The following is a 23,088-nucleotide window of genomic DNA, read 5'->3' on the forward strand; positions in this document are numbered from 1 at the left end:
TTTACAGTGACTGGTGTGGATCCAGGTGGGCTTTCCCTCAAGTTTCACTGAGGTGGATGTGGTGGATGTGGTCAGCTGGACTTGGAATGGGCCATCAAAGCGTGGATCTAGGCTCCTTCTCATGTGTCTGCACACGACCACCCAATCACCTGGATTCAGCTGATGCACATCTGCACTTGCATTGGGATCTGGAATGGATGAAAAGACATGTTTATGCACCACATTAAGTCTTTCCTGTAAGGCCTGGACATAGGCTGTCATATTGCCGTGTTGCATCTGTAACACTTGTGGAAAGTACAGACCTGTTTTTGGGGCACTACCAAAAAGGACTTCAAAAGGAGAAAAGCCTGTCTTTCTATTTGGAGTGTGTCTGACTGAAAAGAGTGCCAGGGATAAGCACTCTACCCAATTCTTTCCTGTCTCTGCCATGGCCTTTTGAATTTTTAGTTTTAGTTTCCCGTTAAATCTCTCTACTTTTCCACTGCTCTGTGGATGATAAGGGGTATGGAATGCCTGCTCTATTCCCAGGGCCTGCATAATTTCCCTCATTATTTCTCCAGTGAAATGTGTACCCCTGTCACTTTCTATGGCTTCTGGGATGCCATACCTACAGACTAGTTCCTTCATCAGTTTATCTGCAGTTGTTTTAGTATTTGCACATTTTACTGGATAGGCCTCAACCCATCCTGAGATCTACACCTACCAGGACATATTCATACACTCCTGCCTTGGGTAGTTGTATGTAGTCTATTTGCAGTCGTTGAAACGGGTAGAGCGGTCTGGGTGTTGCTTTCTTAGGGACTTTTACTGTTTTACCTGGGTTGTGTTGTGTGCAGATAATGCAGGATTGTACGTGTTTGGAGGCTACGTAACTGAAGCCAGGAGCGATCCAGAAGGCATTCACCTGGTTACACGTGACTTTGAGGCGTGAGTGGGGCCATGTGTTGCTTGTGCCATCATAGGGAACAGGGACCTTGGTAAACACAACCTATCCTTACTTTCCCATACTCCATTTGAGTTCAGCCTAGCTCCCATTTTCTCCCAGTGTTGCTTCTCTGTTTGGGCAGCCTGATGCTGGAGGGATCTCAGGACATCCAGACTCACTGTGGCTGGGACTTGCTGGCTCCCTGCCACTATCCTCTGATCCTTAGGCCTCTTTGCCGCTGCTTTCGCAGCCGCAGCCGCCCTTCTATTGCCCGCTACCTCCAGTGAGTCAACTTTTGTGTGTGCCTTCACCTTAATGATGCCAACATGGACTGGTAACATTAGTGCCTCCATTAACCGTTTTACCAATTCTGCATTTTTAATAGGCTTACCAGCTGACATAAGAAAAGCTCTACTTCTCCAGATAGGGCCAAAATCATGACAGATCCCAAATCCATAAATTGAGTCTGAATAAACATTAATTTTCCTACCTGATCCTGCTCTACACGCCTCAATGAGCGCTGTTAGCTCCGCCTCCTGCGTGGACATGTGCGGCGGGAGTGGTTCAGCTCTGATTTACCTAATGTGAGGATACTACTGCATATCCAGTGTAGAATCTCCCATCCAGCTGGTATCTGGAGCCATCTACAAAAAACTCAAAATCTGCATTAGGAATAGGTGACATAGACATGTGAAATACCTGCTGTCTCCTGACTCATCAGCTCTATGCAGTCATGTTTGTGCGTCATGTCAAAGTATTCATCCTCGCTTGCTACCATTGTCACCAATTCCCCCTTTTCTGAATCTACTGGCAAAAGGGTGGCCGGATTCAGAACATTACACCTCTTGAGGGAGACATACTCAGGAATTAGAAGGGCACATTCAAGTCTGAGGTGTCTGGCCATAGACAGGTGTTTCGGTTGGACTTGCACAAGTATAGCATGGATGTCATGAGGGGAATAAATTAAGGGAAATGTCAATGTGATCTCGCAAGCTTTCCCTAGCAGTACTACAGCAGCCGCTACAGCACGGACACACGTGGGAGACCCTCTGACAACTGGGTCCAATTGCGCTGAGTAGTAAGCTATTGGTCTTTGTTTGTCACCATGTTGCTGTGTTAGGACGGCTGTCGCATGCCCTCCCTGTTCTGTACAAAACAAGAAAAATGGTTGATCGTAATTTGGAATACAAAGGGCCGGGGCAGATACAATGAGTAGTTTAAGGGAATGGAAGGAATCAATAGCTTCCTATGTTCTAGAAACTGTTATAGCTGTTCTGTGTGAGGTCAAAGGGATCAGATGACAGACAATCATAGGCTAAGTTCACACTTCCGTTGTTTTGCATCAGTCACAATCCGTCGCCTAGAGGAATTACGGTATCCTGCAAAATATTTTGCAGGAATCCTGTTTTTCCCTATAGACTTCTATTAGTGACGGATTGCAACTGATGATGCTGCATTGCATCCGCTGCGTCATGGTCAGTCGTTTTTTAACTGACCGCCGGGCGGGAGCAACGCAGCCTGTAACGTTTTTTGAGCAGCGCGATCCGTAGGATTTTGCGGCGCATGCTCTCTCTGGCTCCCTGCACCCGTAACCAGGATACACATCGGGTAACCAAGCAATGCGCTTTGGTTAGTTACCCGATATTTACAGTGGTTACGGGTGCAGGGAGCCCGCGCTAAGCGGTGTACGCTGGTATCCAAGATAAATATCGGGTAACTAAAAAGTGCTTTGCTTTTAGTTACCCGATATTTACCCTGGATACAGTGTGCAAGGAGGCTGACACTTCCCCACTCGGCTTCGCCCCTTCCCGCACTCCATGTGTACACTCACACACACATACACACACTTGTCCCCAGCCCTGCAGTCCCCGCGGCACTGACGTCCTCAGCTCCACGGCCTCGCTCGGCTCCGTCCCCTCACGCTCCGTCCCCTCCCGCACTTCGCATGTACACACGCATGTAGACACACACTCACTCACCTGTCCCCAGTCATGCAGACCGCGGCACTGATGTCCTCAGCTCCGCCCCCCCGAACTCCGCCCCCGCAGACAACGGAGTCCGACAATGAAATTCTTTTCTTTGTCATCCGTTGTACAACGCATCAGTCACGTGCGTCAAGCAACGCATGCGACTGATGCAAAACAACAGAAATGTGAACTTAGCCATAGAAGGGTTGCATCATTTGCGAAGCAGACCTTATCCAAGGCTTGCAGTATGACACTAAGCCCAAAAAGGTGCGCCGTTGCCGGTGGGACCTGGGTAAGGAGAGATTTTGGACTGCTTGTTTTCTCTCCTCAGTCAGGTGTCTTGTACTTTCAGAGATAGTGACCCAAAAATGTCACCTTTTGCTTACAATACTGTAATTTTTCACGTGAAACTTTGCAACCATTCTCTGCCAGAAAACACCGCAAATAAATTGTGGCTTCCTTGCAGGATGTCTGGTCTGGACAGTAGAGCAAAAGGTCATCCACGTACTGCAATAGCGTAACCTGTGGATGAGGCGGTTGCCACTGTTCCAGAATTCCTGCCATAGCTGTAGAATAAATGGTAGGTGAATTCATTCCTCCTTGCGGGAGGACTGTCCACATGTACTGTTTCCCTTCATGTGTGAAGGCAAAAAGATACTGACAGGGTGTAGAGGCACAGAGAAAAATGCATTTGCCAAATCAATTACTGTAAAACATTTGGAGGTCCCTGGGATTTGTGACAGTAAGGTGTGTGGGTTTGGAACAATTGATGTTACACTTAGTGACAGCATTGACAGCTCTCGAATCATGCACCATTCTGTATGTATCAGGGGAACCTTTGGGCCCTTTTTTCTTGATTGGATACAAGGGAGTGTTACAGGGGGAAGACCTTTGTACTAGAGCCCCTGCTTGCACATATTCTCATATCTCTGGTCAGGGCCATTGATTTGGCTGGGCTTAAGGGATACTGTTTTAAACAAGGAGGAGTGGAGCCTTCTTTTAATTTTATCATGACACGGGGAATAGGAAGCAGACCTACATCAGTTTTTCCCTTTGCCCATATGATGTCTGGAACTTGTTGCATTGCTATATCTTCACTAGTTCTGGTATCGGACATTCTCGCAGATTTGGACATGTACACCATTGCTGCAATCTTGCACAAGTGTTTGTCAGAGAGGGCACTTGTGACTGTAATACTTTCTGGGGTGTATTGTATGCTAGCCTGGATAGCACTTAACACATCTGCCCCCAGCAAGTTCATAGGAGTATTTTCACTAACAATAAGCTTTGTGAGAATCTCCTGGTTATCTTGTAATTTCAGCAACATCTGTTTTGTCAAGGGAGTTTCAGACACCAATCCCTCCACCCCGACAACACTCCACAGTCTCGTCAGTAATCATATCTGGCTTTATCAGGTCTTTATGTGCCACAGTTCCGGCTGCCCCAGTGTCAATTAAAAATTCTGCCTCTTTCCCCCCTGGCATTGTTATGGTCGTAAGTAAGGTGGGACCAGGTCCTGAGGGAACAAAAACAGGGTACACATTTGTCACTGGGTTGCCAGTTTCCAAGGCCAGAGGCAAAGGAGGAGGGAAGGAGGAGAGTCAGTCTGCTACCTCTCCTTTTTGGGGTTTTTGCACTGTCTGGCGTAATGTCCATTCTGTCCACAATTCCAGCACTGTACGGTCGCTAGGTCACCTGGTGTTCCCCCTTCTCTGTTTCCACTTTTTTCCTTGTGCTCTAGCATACATAACTGGTCGCTTTCATTTTGTCAGTTCAACCCCCTTAGCTACTTGCAGAAGGTCTGTTGGGTTCATGTTTCTCCACTCAGGTCTGGTTGTCTGTACTGCTTCTTGTAAAAACTTATTCATACCATCAATGAATGCATTCACCAATATTTTGATATCAAGGTGTCGTTTCTTGCACTGTACCTCATGTCTGTCCACTTCAGCTGTAACCGCCCAAAGTACGTTTCTATACTCTCCCCTTTTTGCTGTGTCACGTCATCAGTACAGACTGCTCTGCTTGTTTCTTTGTAGCCCATTCTTTCAATGCCTCACAGTACATCTTTCCAGACTTCTCAGACTGATCATCCATGATTGTTCCTTTACAACATCCGTATGTGATTTAATTATGTGTCCCAGAACGTCACCTGCCTTTGCAGTCACCAAACTCTCAAGGTCTGTCCAAGTGCATTTATAAGTCACCTGTATTGTCTGTATTTGCCTGTAAAATGGGAAAGGTTGGTTTTCAGGGTCAGGTAACTGTTTTAACATAGCTAGCTGGTCAGAGGGGCTCCAGGGGTAATATTCCTGTGTCTGTCTGATTCTTGTGACCTTCCTTGGTCAGGATGTATTTGATTTTTTTTGTACCGGTCCCAGGGCATTCTTTTCTTTCCTCACTGTCCAAGTGACGTCCAGCTTCCTCCCCAAAACTCAATTCCTTCACTACCTCTGTCTCAGAGTCGGCGTCCTCTGTCATCATATGTGATCTGGTTCGAACAGGATTTAGTGCAATCCACTTAGGGCGAGTAACATTACACGTAGCACAAGTACCTCTCCAGTCTAGGTTTTTCTAACTACAATGTTTAAAAGTCCATTCATCTGGTCTGGGTTTCTGATTGTGAAGGTGGGGCGGTAGCAGTCACAATTCCTGCTTTTGGTGCATTAAAACATTCAGAATACACCTTATCTCCCGCTGTGGTCTCTTTATATCCACAATGCTGCACCTCTTCAGCCACACGACACCATTTATTTACTTGTTGCTCTACTCTCTTGTCTTTTATCCAACCTCTTTTTTTCTTCCCTGAATCTGTGCCATTTCTCAACATCCAAACATCTGTACTCTGGCATGTCTGCCTTTTTGAGTATTGGTCTGACAATTTTCACTGCTTCCTTGCCTTCCCTTTCTTGCACTATCTGTTTGGCTGTTTTGGATCCCGCTGGAGCCCCACACTGCACACTGAACAAGTTGCCCATGGCCTCAACTTATTCCCACACAGCCCACATTTCTGCAAATGCCCTCTGTGTCCCTGGAACTTGTCAACAGGCCACACTCCTCCGGCAAGTCAGAATGGGCTCTCAAGGTGTAGCTGGAAGGTTAGTCAGCACTCTCACCTGCTACCCTTGCAGGGTGTATTGGGAAGGCTTTTTAAACAGCTCTCTTACCCAATAGTCCAGGTGACTAAAGCAGGAAGGACCAGGTGTGATAGTCCTCTCACCTACTAGACCACCTCCATGTAAGTGGGAAGGCCACACTGCTCTCTAACCCACTTAGACCTGATGTGCAGTTGGATACCCCATGCTGATCCTTTACAAAGTATTTCAGCAATGTAACTAGAGTTAACCCAAAACAATCCTCAGAGCTGACTTCTTACAAAGGGCAGAAGACAGAAAATCGCGCAGCGCCTCACTTGCCCCCCTCCCAACAGAATATCAACAGCGCACACAGTTTGTTTAGCAAGAGTTTTATCTCAAAAGAATTCTTCATCCACACTTAGCTTTCCAAAACATCCAACTTTCCTAATACCCACTGGTATACACAATCCCAGCAGAAAATTGAGACTACTTGTATACCTTCACAGCACTAATATTCTACTGAAAGGAAAAAAAAATTACTTTGCTATAAAACCTTTGTCTCCATTTTGAGGGGAAAAAACATACGATATCTCACTGAGTATAGAAGGAGGCTGTGGACAGAAAAGCGCAAAATAGGGTCTTACCCCGATATATGTGGGGTGGGGAAGGGGGAGTAAACTCACTCACCTGATGTAGTTGTGACAGTCACAACTACTATATGTGCATGTACAATAAGATCCACGGCTGCAGCCACCCAGTGGCAGACATCAGAAAGCAATAGAGAAGGGTGTTCAATTGCCGCGCCAACAGATCACTCATTCAGATGATGAAGACCAATGTCACTTTATTTGCATACAGGTCCATTGACCTGTATGCAAATAAAGTGACATTGGTCTTCATCATCTGAATGAGTGATCTGTTGGCGCGGCAATTGAACACCCTTCTCTATTGCTTTCTGATATCTCACTGAGGACAGATCACAGGACCACTTGTCCACTCATTCATTGATTCCAGAAACTTATGTAACAATACACCTTCCAAGGATCACATGTAAATAAAATTGTAATGTAATTGTAAAATGTAAATAAAATTATCTAAACCGCTCTTGACACTGATGGAAAAAATACATATGTCAGGTATTCACTCAAATACGCTATATGGCTATGCCCTGTGACATTTCACAACCAGAACATATTTTCACAGTCCACAGTATGACCTATAACCATTAATTTATACATACATATTATTACACCAAGTCCCTTATCTCAATTACTCGTCACTTTTATGTTATTCAGAGGCTTCTCATCAATATACAACAACTTACTACCTGCATACTTTATCTAGGCATTAGTATGAAACCACTTATGAACACATATCCCTAGACCAGTGTATTGCCCATCAAAGATGGCCAAAGAAGACAAAACACAGCAACACAGCAAATATAATTATACAGAGACTGTCCCAAATTCCGCACTATGCAATCAGTTAATGGACGGACAACAGATTATCTTATTACTCTATTTTTCAACTCTCATTCAGACCTGTATGAGAAAAAAACAATACTCACTGGTAATGCCAGAGTTCTTGAACCATGTGTACAGCCATACCCAGAATATTTGGGAAATCAGAGAGAGTAAAATAAAGTGTAAGAATAAAGCTTCTCACCTTGCTGCAGCTGAAATTTCACTGCCTCAAGAGTCCTCAAAACTGCTTCCAAATAGGCTGGTTGGCCACGGCTCCACGTTGGGCACCAGAAACTGTTATAGCTGTTCTGTGTTTCAAAAGTCCGCTTATGAGATCACCAGTGAGGTCCTCTGAATTAGGCCTCTTCAAGCCTAATCAAGATCGAGCGCTGGGAGAAAAGACCTGCATTCATGTGAGCATGATCGGTTTTCTGTTTATTTAGCCAAGGTACAGATTATTTATACCATTTACAGATCAATGTGATATTGCAAAAAGGCTTCTCGCTGGAAATTCACAAGTTGATCATATGACCTTTAAATTTGAGAAAAACAAAAATGTAGAGTCATGCATATGAGATAAGAACATTTAGCAGACAATAATAATCCTTGAGCTTGTTTCTTATTCCGAAGGCTCCATAATGGCTATGAACCTACACCAGATATACTAATGGAACAATAAAATATTTAAAATCAAGAAATATAGAAACTATTAACCCTTCTATATCACTACCTTCGAAAAACATTGCAGTTGCAAACAGGCACGCAGTTAGGTTCCCTGAACCCAGACACAAATGCATCTCAGTAAAGTAAATTAACTTTTTGATGATATTCTATTTCAGTAATTCAATACCAAAAAGGAAACACATATATAGTCATTACAATCAAAGTGATCTATTTCAAGTGTTTATTTCGGTTAATGTTGATGATTATGGCTTATAGCCAAACAAAACCCAAAAGTCATTATCTCAGAAAATTAGAATAATTACCACAAAACACCTGCAAAGGCTTCCTAAGCATTTAAAATGGTCCCTTAGCCTGGTTCAGTAGACTAACACAATCATGGGGAAGACTACTGACTTGACAGATGTCCAGAAGGCAGTCATTGACACAGTCCACAAGGAAGCCACAAAATGTCATTGCTAAAGAAGCTAGCTGTTCAGAGTGCTGTATCCAAGCATATTAGTGGAAAGTTGAGTGAAAGGAAAAAGTGGTAGAAAAAGGTGCACAAGTAACCGGGATAACCGCAGCCTTGATAGGATTGTTAAGAAAAGGCCATTCAAAAATTTGGGGGAAATTCACAAGGAGTGGACTGCTGCTGGAGTCAGTGCTTCAAGAGCCACCACACACAGACGTATCCAGAACATGGGCTACAACTATGGCATTGCTTGTATCAAGCCACTCATGACCAATAGACCATGCCAGAAGCGTCTTACCTGGGCCAAGGAGAAAAAGAATTAGATTGTTGCTCAGTGGTCCAGGGTGTTGTTTTCAGATGAAGGTAAATTTTGCATTTCATTTGGAAATCAAGGTCCCAGAATCTGGAGGAAGAACGGAGAGGCACATAATTCACGCTGCTTGAGGTCTAGTGTGACGTTTCCGCAATCCGTGCTGGTTTGGTGAGCCATGTCATCTGCTGGAGTAGGTCCACTGTGTTTTATCAAGACTAAAGTCAGCGCTACCGTCTGCCAGGATATTTTAGAGCACTTCATGCTTCCCTCGGCCAAAAAGCTTTCTGGAGATGCAAATTTCATTTTCCAGCAGGACTTGGCACCTGTCCACACTTCCAAAAGTGTTTACTTTGTTTCATAACCACAGTATCACTGTGCTTTATTGGCCAGTAAACTCTCCTGACCGAAACCCCCTAGAGAATCTATGGGGTATTGTCAAGAGAAAGAGGAGACACCAGACCCAACAAGACGATCTGAAGGATGCTATCAAGGCAACCTGGGCTTCCATAACACCTCAGCCTTGTTACAGGCTGATCGCCTCCAAGCCATGCTGCATTGATGCAGTAATTCATGCAAATGGAACCTCGACCAAGTATTTAGTGCATTTACTGTACATACTTTTCAGTAGGCCAATATTTCTGAGTTTAAAATTAATTTTTCGGTTGATTTTATATCTCATTTTCTGAGATGACCTTTGGGTTTTCATTGGCTGTAAGCCATAATCATCAACATTATCAGAAATAACTACTTGAAATAGATCACTCTGTTTGTAATGGCTCTATATAATATATGCGTTTCACTTTTTGTAGTCGATAACTGGGAAAAAAAAAAACTTTTTAATGATATTCTAATTTATTAAGATGCCCTTGTATATCCATGGATGGTTGCACCATCAGACTATTATAGATAAACCTAGAAATATTGTGCTTCATTGTATCATGTGGTGTCCCTATTAATGCATATGGAATGTTTCTAATACTTATGTTCCCCTGTATATATTAGCACTTTGTTGCTAATGAGGTAGTACGCATAGAGCATCTCACCTATCTGTAGACAGACTCCTAGTAATTTCAGATACCGGCTCACTGAAAAGGGGGGGGGGGCTGTGGGTGCAGCTGGTGCCCAGAAGCCATCACCTTTACAAATCCCCACCTGGCTGCAGGTCTCGTAGCTTGAACTAACGACTTCATATATTCCTATGATGTTGTACCGCTGCTGTACAGCTTTGACTAAGCTCTTAGTTTACATTTTGCGAAAAGCTGATCATGATGGAACCTATTTTACTTTCAGGGATTCAAAATGATCACGTGGCTCTATCATGAACTTTTTTTTTTTTTCAGCCAATAGGAGACAGATTGTAAAAACTGAAGTATCAGATACAGGGCCAAAACTAAACTGACAAACTGCAAGTGTGAACCCAGATACATCTAAAGAACACATGAACATACTGTCCAAGGTAAGGAGTCATGCACTTGGCGCTCTTACGGCTCTGTTTTGTAGGAGGCATATAGGGCTTGGATTATGAATGACAGAAAAGTTCAGTGGCATGCAGGTATGGACTGGCCCACAGGGGAACCAGGGAATCCTCTGATGGACCCCTGTCCTGGAGTGAACCATCCACCTCCCAATATGTGCAGTATTTGGCCCCATTACATTATTCACTATGTACGGGAAAAAAAGCAGCATCTCATCATTTACTCAACAAGCTACCCAGGGCATTATTGAATAGAGTACAGATAAATATGTGAACAGTGGGCCCTCAGATGCCGTGCTACTGGTGGGCCCTTGGCAGCTCAGTCTGACACTGTGGGCATGCTCCATCAAACTATATGCATATTCTGCATGGAGTATATTTTTGATGTTTTGGTGCTAGGTGAAGCTTTTGTCTCTCTACAGCTTCTATTCACTGCCATTCATAAGCTCTAAAACGTCAAATTATTTGGTGCCAAAATTTAGTGCAATTCCTTTCTCAGTTTTTTTTTTGTAAAAGTGTAAATGACAGAGCCACAAAGAATGACATTCATCTCTGCTACATCACAAAGCACAATCTGCTGCTCAGGATTCAGTGCTATTGGCAGGTGACATTCTATATTGGAAATCTGAAACCTGCCTTGATCAGAGTAGATAAATGCCTATTTTTCTGATACTCTACATACACTGGAGTTCAAAGGTGGAAGGATTGATGTCCTGGATCTTTATATATATATATATATATATATATATATATAGGTTGAACGTGACAAGGGAAAGCTTGTGCTCAGGTGGTGATCAGTGAAGAATCAGCTGGAGAAAATGAACCTGCTCCATAGAGCCTCACTGCTAGTACTCATCACGGCTTTATGCATTTTCCCATTCTGCGCAGGAGCAGCTATATCCTTAGGTGAGCGAATATTGGATATTTCCCCCAAACCTACTGCCCTTGTGTTATGTACTGTAATATAATTGCATGTTACCTTTATATCAGCGAATACACCTCCAACAGGTATATGTTAGTATTAATATTAGGAAGTAGTTAGGAATCTATGTATCAATTAATAATGATCCTAATAGTTGGCAAATATTATTAAATATGAGAATACATAAATCTCATTAGTTTATAATTAGAATGAACAAATTCAGTGTTTTCAGTGCCATAAATCGTGGTCCTGTTTTCTATAAATCCCTTCTAATACATGACAACTTTTCGCTCAAGACACAAAACATAGTTTTTGCCTAAAAATATTTACCATCTTTTAGTATTGAGAAATATGCACTGTATTAAGGCACTTTTTATCCCGGCTGATTGGCATATGGGCATTCATAAGAAGTTTTCATTTATCAGCCCATGGAAACATGCTGATGATGACACAACAAAGCGCTCGTTTGTTTTGTAATGGGATCATTTATATCAACACAATAATCCCCATTGGTTGGCATCCCGTCGCCCCGTGGCACAGCAGAACCATACAAACTATCCTTTTTCCCCATGTAATTTTGTGGACGAGCCAGTAAATAAGCAATAATCAATATGATTATTATTAAAAATAATAATAATAATATTCCATGGTTCTTATATGGTCAATCAGCATTTCTAAATTAGACTTTACAGTAGCTGAATTGGTGCCATAATCTAACATTATAAAATATGCTCAATTTGCTGTTAACAAAAGGAAAATGCTTAATTTTGTTACCCAGAGATAACATTGAATAGATACAGAGAAATCACCATTGTTCTGCTTGTTGTATCTGATTTGTATGTACTATATAACCATTAAGTATAATCTTCAGTGCAATAAGCTTCACTGCTCTGAGATAAGAGATAACACATTGTAAAAGCACTACAAACCAACTTTCATTAGGAGATAAAATGGAGAACTCTCATTTATATATTGTTGTCATTGCCAGTGACGTTGTTGGAGATGGACAATTCTAAAGATTCCACTTCCACAAATTTAAATATAGCTCCAGATCATAAAGCACACAGTACAGCGCAAGTCTAAATGGTTTTGTATGAGTATACAGAGTTTTCTCAATACAGTTTTTAATAAACCGGGTATTTTTAAGAGCTGTAACGCTTTTTTCCAAAAATAGTTGTTTTTTCTCATGTATTTTTATATCCCTCTGTCCTATAGCCTCTGTCACTCCAGCTCTAGTTTCCGCCCACACTGCTGGCTTGACAGACCGCTTCATTGCCTGAATTGACACACAAAGGCTTTCAATCAAGCATTAGGAGGCAATGCTGCGGTGGGGAATAGAGCTGGAGTTAATAAAAGTTAATTTCGGCTGGGTCACATAAGAACATATCTCACAACTTTACAGCCCTTACAAAGTAATTTCCTTGCTACTGAAGCCCCTAGATTTCATTTTCATTGCACCCATAGAGTACGATGCCAACAAAAGTGTCCCACCCACAAACACTATATTATACCTCCCAGCGAATTTCTCTACAATATCAACCACATGCCTCACCCTTCTGTACCCTCCTCCCTCAACTACCCTGGTAAAGTATGTTCACCCCAACACAGAATGATTCCCAACTGTGACCCCCACACATCTCTCCATCCATAGTACATATATTATAAAGTACCCCCATAGTCATCCATATATTATAATGCACCGTCCATAATCTTTCATACCCAGTGGCGTAACTAGAGTTGGATGGGCCCCGGTGCAAAGTTTAGACCTGGGCCCCCCCTCCACATACACAGACACTTGGGGTAAGGCATACCTCCCAACTTTTAAAGAAGGAAAAGAAGGACAAAGTTTGCGGCGCGCGTAGCGCGCCGCGGCAAATTTTTAGGCCACGCCCCCCTAACCACACCCATTTCACAGTCACGCCCATATCCACTCCCCATCCACACCCATTCAGCATGGACACGCAGGCAGCCGGCGGGCCTCCAGCATGGACACGCAGGCAGCCGGCGGGCCTCCAGCATGGACACGCAGGCAGCCGGCGGGCCTCCAGCATGGACACGCAGGCAGCCGGCGGGCCTCCAGCATGGACACGCAGGCAGCCGGCGGGCCTCCAGAATGGACACGCAGGCAGCCGGCGGGCCTCCAGCATGGACACGCAGGCAGCCGGCGGGCCTCCAGCATGGACACGCAGGCAGCCGGCGGGCCTCCAGCATGGACACGCAGGCAGCCGGCGGGCCTCCAGCATGGACACGCAGGCAGCCGGCGGGCCTCCAGCATGGACACGCAGGCAGCCGGCGGGCCTCCAGCATGGACACGCAGGCAGCCGGCGGGCCTCCAGCATGGACACGCAGGCAGCCGGCGGGCCTCCAGCATGGACACGCAGGCAGCCGGCGGGCCTCCAGCATGGACACGCAGGCAGCCGGCGGGCCTCCAGAATGGACACGCAGGCAGCCGGCGGGCCTCCAGCATGGACACGCAGGCAGCCGGCGGGCCTCCAGCATGGACACGCAGGCAGCCGGCGGGCCTCCAGCATGGACACGCAGGCAGCCGGCGGGCCTCCAGCATGGACACGCAGGCAGCCGGCGGGCCTCCAGCATGGACACGCAGGCAGCCGGCGGGCCTCCAGCATGGACACGCAGGCAGCCGGCGGGCCTCCAGCATGGACACGCAGGCAGCCGGCGGGCCTCCAGCATGGACACGCAGGCAGCCGGCGGGCCTCCAGCATGGACACGCAGGCAGCCGGCGGGCCTCCAGCATGGACACGCAGGCAGCCGGCGGGCCTCCAGCATGGACACGCAGGCAGCCGGCGGGCCTCCAGCATGGACACGCAGGCAGCCGGCGGGCCTCCAGCATGGACACGCAGGCAGCCGGCGGGCCTCCAGCATGGACACGCAGGCAGCCGGCGGGCCTCCAGCATGGACACGCAGGCAGCCGGCGGGCCTCCAGCATGGACACGCAGGCAGCCGGCGGGCCTCCAGCATGGACACGCAGGCAGCCGGCGGGCCTCCAGCATGGACACGCAGGCAGCCGGCGGGCCTCCAGCATGGACACGCAGGCAGCCGGCGGGCCTCCAGCATGGACACGCAGGCAGCCGGCGGGCCTCCAGCATGGACACGCAGGCAGCCGGCGGGCCTCCAGCATGGACACGCAGGCAGCCGGCGGGCCTCCAGCATGGACACGCAGGCAGCCGGCGGGCCTCCAGCATGGACACGCAGGCAGCCGGCGGGCCTCCAGCATGGACACGCAGGCAGCCGGCGGGCCTCCAGCATGGACACGCAGGCAGCCGGCGGGCCTCCAGCATGGACACGCAGGCAGCCGGCGGGCCTCCAGCATGGACACGCAGGCAGCCGGCGGGCCTCCAGCATGGACACGCAGGCAGCCGGCGGGCCTCCAGCATGGACACGCAGGCAGCCGGCGGGCCTCCAGCATGGACACGCAGGCAGCCGGCGGGCCTCCAGAATGGACACGCAGGCAGCCGGCGGGCCTCCAGCATGGACACGCAGGCAGCCGGCGGGCCTCCAGCATGGACACGCAGGCAGCCGGCGGGCCTCCAGCATGGACACGCAGGCAGCCGGCGGGCCTCCAGCATGGACACGCAGGCAGCCGGCGGGCCTCCAGCATGGACACGCAGGCAGCCGGCGGGCCTCCAGCATGGACACGCAGGCAGCCGGCGGGCCTCCAGCATGGACACGCAGGCAGCCGGCGGGCCTCCAGCATGGACACGCAGGCAGCCGGCGGGCCTCCAGCATGGACACGCAGGCAGCCGGCGGGCCTCCAGCATGGACACGCAGGCAGCCGGCGGGCCTCCAGCATGGACACGCAGGCAGCCGGCGGGCCTCCAGCATGGACACGCAGGCAGCCGGCGGGCCTCCAGCATGGACACGCAGGCAGCCGGCGGGCCTCCAGCATGGACACGCAGGCAGCCGGCGGGCCTCCAGCATGGACACGCAGGCAGCCGGCGGGCCTCCAGCATGGACACGCAGGCAGCCGGCGGGCCTCCAGCATGGACACGCAGGCAGCCGGCGGGCCTCCAGCATGGACACGCAGGCAGCCGGCGGGCCTCCAGCATGGACACGCAGGCAGCCGGCGGGCCTCCAGCATGGACACGCAGGCAGCCGGCGGGCCTCCAGCATGGACACGCAGGCAGCCGGCGGGCCTCCAGCATGGACACGCAGGCAGCCGGCGGGCCTCCAGCATGGACACGCAGGCAGCCGGCGGGCCTCCAGCATGGACACGCAGGCAGCCGGCGGGCCTCCAGCATGGACACGCAGGCAGCCGGCGGGCCTCCAGCATGGACACGCAGGCAGCCGGCGGGCCTCCAGCATGGACACGCAGGCAGCCGGCGGGCCTCCAGCATGGACACGCAGGCAGCCGGCGGGCCTCCAGCATGGACACGCAGGCAGCCGGCGGGCCTCCAGCATGGACACGCAGGCAGCCGGCGGGCCTCCAGCATGGACACGCAGGCAGCCGGCGGGCCTCCAGCATGGACACGCAGGCAGCCGGCGGGCCTCCAGCATGGACACGCAGGCAGCCGGCGGGCCTCCAGCATGGACACGCAGGCAGCCGGCGGGCCTCCAGCATGGACACGCAGGCAGCCGGCGGGCCTCCAGCATGGACACGCAGGCAGCCGGCGGGCCTCCAGCATGGACACGCAGGCAGCCGGCGGGCCTCCAGCATGGACACGCAGGCAGCCGGCGGGCCTCCAGCATGGACACGCAGGCAGCCGGCGGGCCTCCAGCATGGACACGCAGGCAGCCGGCGGGCCTCCAGCATGGACACGCAGGCAGCCGGCGGGCCTCCAGCATGGACACGCAGGCAGCCGGCGGGCCTCCAGCATGGACACGCAGGCAGCCGGCGGGCCTCCAGCATGGACACGCAGGCAGCCGGCGGGCCTCCAGCATGGACACGCAGGCAGCCGGCGGGCCTCCAGCATGGACACGCAGGCAGCCGGCGGGCCTCCAGCATGGACACGCAGGCAGCCGGCGGGCCTCCAGCATGGACACGCAGGCAGCCGGCGGGCCTCCAGCATGGACACGCAGGCAGCCGGCGGGCCTCCAGCATGGACACGCAGGCAGCCGGCGGGCCTCCAGCATGGACACGCAGGCAGCCGGCGGGCCTCCAGCATGGACACGCAGGCAGCCGGCGGGCCTCCAGCATGGACACGCAGGCAGCCGGCGGGCCTCCAGCATGGACACGCAGGCAGCCGGCGGGCCTCCAGCATGGACACGCAGGCAGCCGGCGGGCCTCCAGCATGGACACGCAGGCAGCCGGCGGGCCTCCAGCATGGACACGCAGGCAGCCGGCGGGCCTCCAGCATGGACACGCAGGCAGCCGGCGGGCCTCCAGCATGGACACGCAGGCAGCCGGCGGGCCTCCAGCATGGACACGCAGGCAGCCGGCGGGCCTCCAGCATGGACACGCAGGCAGCCGGCGGGCCTCCAGCATGGACACGCAGGCAGCCGGCGGGCCTCCAGCATGGACACGCAGGCAGCCGGCGGGCCTCCAGCATGGACACGCAGGCAGCCGGCGGGCCTCCAGCATGGACACGCAGGCAGCCGGCGGGCCTCCAGCATGGACACGCAGGCAGCCGGCGGGCCTCCAGCATGGACACGCAGGCAGCCGGCGGGCCTCCAGCATGGACACGCAGGCAGCCGGCGGGCCTCCAGCATGGACACGCAGGCAGCCGGCGGGCCTCCAGCATGGACACGCAGGCAGCCGGCGGGCCTCCAGCATGGACACGCAGGCAGCCGGCGGGCCTCCAGCATGGACACGCAGGCAGCCGGCGGGCCTCCAGCATGGACACGCAGGCAGCCGGCGGGCCTCCAGCATGGACACGCAGGCAGCCGGCGGGCCTCCAGCATGGACACGCAGGCAGCCGGCGGGCCTCCAGCATGGACACGCAGGCAGCCGGCGGGCCTCCAGCATGGACACGCAGGCAGCCGGCGGGCCTCCAGCATGGACACGCAGGCAGCCGGCGGGCCTCCAGCATGGACACGCAGGCAGCCGGCGGGCCTCCAGCATGGACACGCAGGCAGCCGGCGGGCCTCCAGCATGGACACGCAGGCAGCCGGCGGGCCTCCAGCATGGACACGCAGGCAGCCGGCGGGCCTCCAGCATGGACACGCAGGCAGCCGGCGGGCCTCCAGCATGGACACGCAGGCAGCCGGCGGGCCTCCAGCATGGACACGCAGGCAGCCGGCGGGCCTCCAGCATGGACACGCAGGCAGCCGGCGGGCCTCCAGCATGGACACGCAGGCAGCCGGCGGGCCTCCAGCATGGACACGCAGGCAGCCGGCGGGCCTCCAGCATGGACACGCAGGCAGCCGGCGGGCCTCCAGCATGGACACGCAGGCAGCCGGCGGGCCTCCAGCATGGACACGCAGGCAGCCGGCGGGCCTCCAGCATGGACACGCAGGCAGCCGGCGGGCCTCCAGCATGGACACGCAGGCAGCCGGCGGGCCTCCAGCATGGACACGCAGGCAGCCGGCGGGCCTCCAGCATGGACACGCAGGCAGCCGGCGGGCCTCCAGCATGGACACGCAGGCAGCCGGCGGGCCTCCAGCATGGACACGCAGGCAGCCGGCGGGCCTCCAGCATGGACACGCAGGCAGCCGGCGGGCCTCCAGCATGGACACGCAGGCAGCCGGCGGGCCTCCAGCATGGACACGCAGGCAGCCGGCGGGCCTCCAGCATGGACCACGCAGGCAGCCGGCGGGCCTCCAGCATGGACACGCAGGCAGCCGGCGGGCCTCCAGCATGGACACGCAGGCAGCCGGCGGGCCTCCAGCATGGACACGCAGGCAGCCGGCGGGCCTCCAGCATGGACACGCAGGCAGCCGGCGGGCCTCCAGCATGGACACGCAGGCAGCCGGCGGGCCTCCAGCATGGACACGCAGGCAGCCGGCGGGCCTCCAGCATGGAAACGCAGGGAGCCACAGTGAGGCGGCCGGTCGCCCACACAGTGAGGTGGCCGGTCGCCTTCACAGACAGGTGGCAGGGGGGCGCCCGCACAGACAGGCGGCCGGCCGACCGCACAGACAGGCGGCCGGCCGACCGCACAGACAGGCGGCCGGGGGGCGCCCGCACAGACAGGCGGCCGGGGGGGCGCCCGCACAGACAGGCGGCCGGGGGGCGCCCGCACAGACAGGCGGCCGGCCGACCGCACAGACAGGCGGCCGGCCGACCGCACAGACAGGCGGCCGGCCGACCGCACAGAGAGGCTCCGGCCGGGGGTGAGGGGGGGGGAGGGAGGGAAATCAGCGCTGGGGAGATTTTACTGTACCAGCAGCAGCACAGGCAGCGCTCCTCTCTGTTATGCCACGTCTACTGGGATGGTAGGAGGGAAAAGCAGGGAGGCGGAGAGAGAGTGGGTGGGCGGAGCCCGGGAGCCGGCCGTCCCGATCGTGGCAACGGGACAAACAACGTAAAGCGTGAAAGTCCCGCTGTATCCGGGACGGTTGGGAGGTATGGGGTAAGGGATAATGACACTGACACTCGGGGTACAGGATAATGACGCTGACACTTGGCTCTCACCCACAGCACCCTGAAATCCCTCTATCAGCACCCCAGCTTTCCTATGTTCTGATATTTATCTTGTCCTCAGCACCCAGCTTTCCCATATCAGAGCATGAGAAAGCTGGGTGCTGAGAGATGTATATCAGAACATGGGAAAGCTGGGTGCTGAGAGATGTATATCAGAACATGGGAAAGCTGGGTGCTGAGAGATGTATAGCAGAGCATGGGAAAGTTGGCTGCTGAGGAAAGAGCCTTTTTCCCTCAGCACAAAACATTTCCATCCCATACTTGTATCTTTGTCCCCCCTGTATAAACCTGTATAAAGTTCTCAAAATACTATAACAGCCCCCACATAGCCTTCCAAATAATTGTATAAAGGGTCTCACATAACCCTTCATATATTAGAATGCAGATACATAGCCCTCCATATATTATAATGCACCCCCATAATCCTCCATGTATAAAGTAGCCCTTCAATTATAATGCATTTCCCATAGTTCTCCATGTATTAAAATTCACCCCATAGTTCTCCATATATTATACTGCACCACATAGTCCTCCATGTTTTATAATGCACTTCCATAGTCCATGTATAAGGTAGCCTCCATAGTCCTCCATATATTATAATGCAGCCCCCATAGTCCCTATATGTATTATAACACAACCCCATAAAACTTCAGATGGTATTATGCAGCCCCATACTCCTCCATGTATAATTCACCCCTATATTCCATGTATAAGGTGTCCCTTCATTTTGTATTATACAGCCCCCCCCCGACCTCCATTTTAATGCAGCCCTATAGACCTCCAGTATAATGCAGCCTCATAGACCTCTATGTATATTACACCTCTATATTCAATGTATAAGGTGTCCTTCATGTTTATTATGCAGCCTCACCAGGCCTCCATATATAATAATGCAGCCAACCTCTCCAGGCCTCCATGTATAATATAGCAGCCAGCCTCCCAGGCCTCCATGTATAATATAGCAGCCAGCCTCCCCAGGCCTCCATGTATAATAATGCAGCCAGCCTCCCCAGGCCTCCATGTATAATAATGCAGCCAGCCTCCCCAGGCCTCCATGTATAATAATGCAGCCAGCCTCCCAGGCCTCCATGTATAATAATGCAGCCAGCCTCCCAGGCCTCCATGTATAATAATGCAGCCAGCCTCCCCAGACCTCCATGTATAATAATGCAGCCAGCCTCCCCAGGCCTCATGTATAATAATGCAGCCAGCCTCCCCAGACCTCCATGTATAATAATGCAGCCAGCCTCCCCAGGCCTCCATGTATAATAATGCAGCCAGCCTCCCCAGGCCTCCATGTATAATAATGCAGCCAGCCTCCCCAGACCTCCATGTATAATAATGCAGCCAGCCTCCCCAGACCTCCATGTATAATAATGCAGCCAGCCTCCCCAGGCCTCCATGTATAATAATGCAGCCAGCCTCCCCAGACCTCCATGTATAATAATGCAGCCAGCCTCCCCAGACCTCCATGTATAATAATGCAGCCAGCCTCCCCAGGCCTCCATGTATAATAATGCAGCCAGCCTCCCCAGGCCTCATGTATAATAATGCAGCCAGCCTCCCCAGGCCTCCATGTATAATAATGCAGCCAGCCTCCCCAGGCCTCCATGTATAATAATGCAGCCAGCCTCCCCAGGCCTCCATGTATAATAATGCAGCCAGCCTCCCCAGGCCTCCATGTATAATAATGCAGCCAGCCTCCCCAGGCCTCATGTATAATAATGCAGCCAGCCTCCCCAGGCCTCATGTATAATAATGCAGCCAGCCTCCCCAGGCCTCATGTATAATAATGCAGCCAGCCTCCCCAGAGCCTCATGTATAATAATGCTGCCAGCCTCCCAGGGATCATGTATAATAATGCTGCCAGCCTCCCCAGGCCTCCATCTATAATAATGCTGCCAGCCTCCCCAGGCCTCCATGTACAGTATAATGCAGTCTCCCCAGGCCTCCATGTACAGTATCATGCAGCCTCCCCACCCCAGGCCTCCATGTACAGTATCATGCAGCCTCCCCACCCCAGGCCTCCATGTACAGTATCATGCAGCCTCCCCACCCCAGGCCTCCATGTACAGTATCATGCAGCCTCCCCACCCCAGGCCTCCATGTACAGTATCATACATCCTCCCCACCCCAGGCCTCCATGTACAGTATCATGCAGCCTCCCCACCCCAGGCCTCCATGTACAGTATCATGCAGCCTCCCCACCCCAGGCCTCCATGTACAGTATCATGCAGCCTCCCCACCCCAGGCCTCCATGTACAGTATCATACAGCCTCCCCACCCCAGGCCTCCATGTACAGTATCATGCAGCCTCCCCACCCCAGGCCTCCATGTACAGTATCATGCAGCCTCCCCACCCCAGGCCTCCATGTACAGTATCATGCAGCCTTCCCACCCCAGGCCTCCATGTACAGTATCATGCAGCCTCCCCACCCCAGGCCTCCATGTACAGTATCATGCAGCCTCCCCAACCCAGGCCTCCATCATGGAGGCCTGGGTTGGGGAGGCTGCATGATACTGTACATGGAGGCCTGGGGTGGGGAGGCTGCATGATACTGTACATGGAGGCCTGGGGTGGGGAGGCTGCATGATACTGTACATGGAGGCTTGGGGTGGGGAGGCTGCATGATACTGTACATGGAGGCTCCATGTACAGTATCATGCAGCCTCCCCACCCCAGGCCTCCATGTACAGTATCATGCAGCCTCCCCACCCCAGGCCTCCATGTACAGTATCATGCAGCCTCCCCACCCCAGGCCTCTGACCACCGTGTACTCACTTTATATATATAAAAAAAAAAAAAACAAGTACTCACCGATCTTCTCCTTCCACTGCTGCTCTGTCCTGACGTCTCCTTGTTCCACTGCTGCTGTACTCCCTGCTCTCCTCCTTCCACTGCTGCTCGTCCTCCTCTCTCTCCCGGTGCTCCGGTCGGCGTCCTCCCTCCCTGCGCTCTGTGCACTCGGCACAGCAGTCGCACAGGAGTGACGTCACCGCGCAGGCACAGGGAGAGTATGATGATGCAGAGTGGCGCTGGCCGCTCTATGCTTCATTATTACTGTGCGCGGTGACGGGGGAGGGGGGCCCCGGTGCCGCCGCTGACATCGGGCAGGAGGGCCCGGTGTCGGGGGCGGCAGCGGGTCATATAGTGGGCGCGTGCACTGTGACAGATCAGCGCAGCTTCTCTCTCACTGAGAGGAGCTGGCTGCTGATCTGTCGGGTCCCCGCGGGCCCCAAACTGCCCGGGCCCGGTCGCGATGGCGACCGCTGCGACCGCGGTCGTTACGCCCCTGTTCATACCGTATATTACGATGCACCCCCCATAGTCCTCCATCTACTATAATTTATCTTATGGTCCTCCATATGTTATAGTGCACCCCCCATAGTCCTCCATATATTATAATGAACACCCTATTGTCTTCCATATATTATAATGCACCCCATAGTCTTCCATGTATTATAATGCATCACCCCCATAGTCCTCCATCTATTATAATGTACCCCCATAGTCCTTTGTGTGATATTGCACCATTTATAATCGACCATATATTATAATGCACCACCCATAGTCCTCCATAAATTAAAATGCACCTCAGTCTTCCATATATTATAATGCACACTCATAGTCCTCCATATATTATAATGCACACCCATAGTCCTCCATATATTATAATGCATACCCATAGTCCTCCATATATTATAATGCATACCCACAGTACTCCATATATTATAGTGCACCCCATAATACTCCAAATATTATAGTGCATTCCCATAGTTCTCAATATATTATAATGCACACCTATAGTCCTCCAAAAAGTATAATGCACCCCATAGTCCTCCATATATTATAATGCACACCCATAGTCCTCCATATATTATAATGCATCATCTTAGTCCTCCAAATTATATAATGCATCCCCATAGTCCTCAGTATATTATAATGCACACCACTGGTAGACACAAACACAAAAGGACCCCTGTGCAAGAAAAGAAATATATGGGCCCTTTACAGTCCAATAGTACCTCATAATGCACAATTCTGCCTATTTTGGAGGTGAAAATGGGCCTCCTGACTACTTCACAGGTTGCAAGAATGATATGTCTGCCCCTGATTCCCACCTCATAGACCTCCATATATTATAATGCACCCCCATAGTCCTCCATATATTATAGTGCAACCCCATAGTCTTCCATATATTAGAATGCACAATCCATAGTCCTCCATACATTATAATTCACCATCCATAGTCCATATATTATAAAGTACATTCA

The 23,088-nt window shown here is 51.8% G+C and overlaps 1 protein-coding gene across 1 annotated transcript in view; it reads left to right on the top strand.

Moving 5' to 3' along the window:
* Positions 1–11,177: 11,177 nt before the first annotated feature.
* LOC142297262 (alkaline phosphatase, tissue-nonspecific isozyme-like) overlaps positions 11,178–23,088 on the top strand; it is a 30,967-nt gene continuing 19,056 nt past the window's right edge. Inside the window, exon 1 of the mRNA XM_075341517.1 lies at positions 11,178–11,257. The gene's annotated coding sequence lies outside the window, so the exon portion shown is untranslated. The remainder of the gene's footprint in view (positions 11,258–23,088) is intronic.

This window comes from Anomaloglossus baeobatrachus, chromosome 3, assembly GCF_048569485.1.
Source record: "Anomaloglossus baeobatrachus isolate aAnoBae1 chromosome 3, aAnoBae1.hap1, whole genome shotgun sequence".
Classification (NCBI taxonomy): Eukaryota; Metazoa; Chordata; class Amphibia; order Anura; family Aromobatidae; genus Anomaloglossus; species Anomaloglossus baeobatrachus.